We start from the raw sequence: 2,500 nt of genomic DNA, 5'->3' as shown, positions 1-2,500 counted from the left end.
ATCTTAGTACATCATTACGCCTGTTTAAATATATATATATATATATATATATATATATATATATATATATATATATATATATATATATATATATATATATATATATATATATATATATAAAATATAAACTCTTTCTAGCTGGGGATACCTTAACGTGGTGAAACGGTTTGCGTATTGCCATGATCAGCAAAGCTGTACTAGTCAGGACCACCCTTACTTGGTTGGTTTTCAGTGAGCAATCAAATGAAAATCTTCCACCATCACCAGCGTAATGATGACAATTGGCTAATCCCCAGACATGAATTCACATGTCTGAGGCCTTTGTCCTGCAGTGGACTAGAAACAGTTAAATTAGTTGATGATATTTATACACATGCATATAATACAGATGTACACACACACACACACACACACACTTGGCTTGATATAATGATAAAAACAATTACAAATCCGTACGTCACTGCTAAACGGGCCATCTCTTTTGCCTTCTCTTCTAACTGCGTAATAAAAAGGCTTATGACCCTCCACCACACAGAGAGAGAGAGAGAGAGAGAGAGAGAGAGAGAGAGAGAGAGACTTTTTAACAGCAATAACAAAACCTGCACTATTGCTACAATCGCTTCTCATCTGGTTCCGCCAACTTGTTTACGCGACCACCCATTAAAGCCTATATCGAAAAGAGAGGTAATTCTCTCTCTCTCTCTCTCTCTCTCTCTCTCTCTCTCTCTCCATGTGGTGGAGGGTCATAAGCCTTTTTATTACGCAGTTAGAAGAGAAGGCCAGAGATGCCCGTCTAGCTTTGACGTACGGATTTGTAATTGTTTTTATCATTATATCAAGCCAAGATGCAACCTTAATTGGAGGAATAGAATGATACAGGATTTAGAACACTAATGTATAAATGTATATATATATATATATATATATATATATATATATATATATATATATATAAATATATATATATATATATATATATATGTATGTGTGTGTGTGTTTGTGTGTATATATATTACTATATGCATGTTTATAAATATCAACCAATTTAACTGTTTCTAGTCCACTGCAGGACAAAGGCCTCAAACATGAGAATTCACGTCTAGGGTTTGGGCAGTTTTCATCATGAGACTGGTGATGGTGGGAGACCTTCATTGATTGCTCACTGAAAACCAACCTAGTAAGGGTGGTCCTGACTAGTACAGCTTTGCTGATCATGGCAATACGCAAACCCTTTCACCACGTTAAGGTATCCCCACCTAGAAAGAGTTTATATTTCATATATATATATATATATATATATATGTATATACATATATATAATAACACATATATACAGACTGTTTATATAAGCCAGACAGACAAACAGCAAGCCAATAAAGAATAAAACACACTTCTAGACATAACCACTGATTCAACTCGGGTAAATGCTACCATCCACGAAGCTAACAACAAATCACTCAAATCCAGATTTGAAAATGATAAAATTTTCCGTCAGACTCAAAACAAGAATCTCTATAACATCAAAAAAAAAAAAAAAAAAAAAAAAAAAAAAAAAAAAAAGTGAATGACATCTCCGTGACAACTGAAGATAGTAGTTGCAGAAAATTCTATATACTTTTAATCTGATACAATTTGTAACTTCTTGCTTATGAGAGAGAGAGAGAGAGAGAGAGAGAGAGAGAGAGAGAGAGAGAGAGAGAGAGAGACTTGACATTTAATACATTTTCTAACTTCTAGCTTATAAAACCCTCCTTTAGATGATGAGAGTATAATATATATATATATATATATATATATATATATATATATATATATATATATATATATATATATATATATATATATATCATCATTATCAGTCGTTACAAATATACTGCAGAATAAAGGCCTCAGACATGTCCTTCCATTTATATATATATATATATATATATATATATATATATATATATATATATATATATATATATATATATATATATATATAAATATATATATATTTGTACACACACACACGACATCTGGTACAATTTGTAACTTCTACAGAGAGAGAGAGAGAGAGAGAGAGAGAGAGAGAGAGAGAGAGAGAGAGAGAGAGAGAGAGAGAGAGAGAGAGACACACACACACAGAGAGAGAGAGATAATAAAAACTGGCATTCGTCACATAATCAAATCTTTCCTTGAACCCAAACAGCTCTTTTTTTTCCCAGCCTTTGAGTCAAAAACAATCTAATAAGGAGAACATCTACGTCCGGATATCAGAAAGAGATAACATTCTTTGATGATTCAAGGAAATGGCAGATGAAGATGGGGATAAGAAAAGGCATTGCGTCACATCCAAGGTGTTCTATATACTTCTGTAGATTGCTAGAGCTTTTGAAGTCAGCTGTATTTTTATGCCTTCTTTTGGAAATAATGAGGTCAGAAAGAGTGAGTATAATAAAAAGTCACGAGGAATGATGATGATATTGATAATGATAATAATAATAATAATAATAATAAT

This window comes from Palaemon carinicauda, chromosome 4 (genome assembly GCF_036898095.1).
Source record: "Palaemon carinicauda isolate YSFRI2023 chromosome 4, ASM3689809v2, whole genome shotgun sequence".
NCBI classification, from domain to species: domain Eukaryota; kingdom Metazoa; phylum Arthropoda; class Malacostraca; order Decapoda; family Palaemonidae; genus Palaemon; species Palaemon carinicauda.
This window is presented reverse-complemented; position numbering follows the sequence as displayed.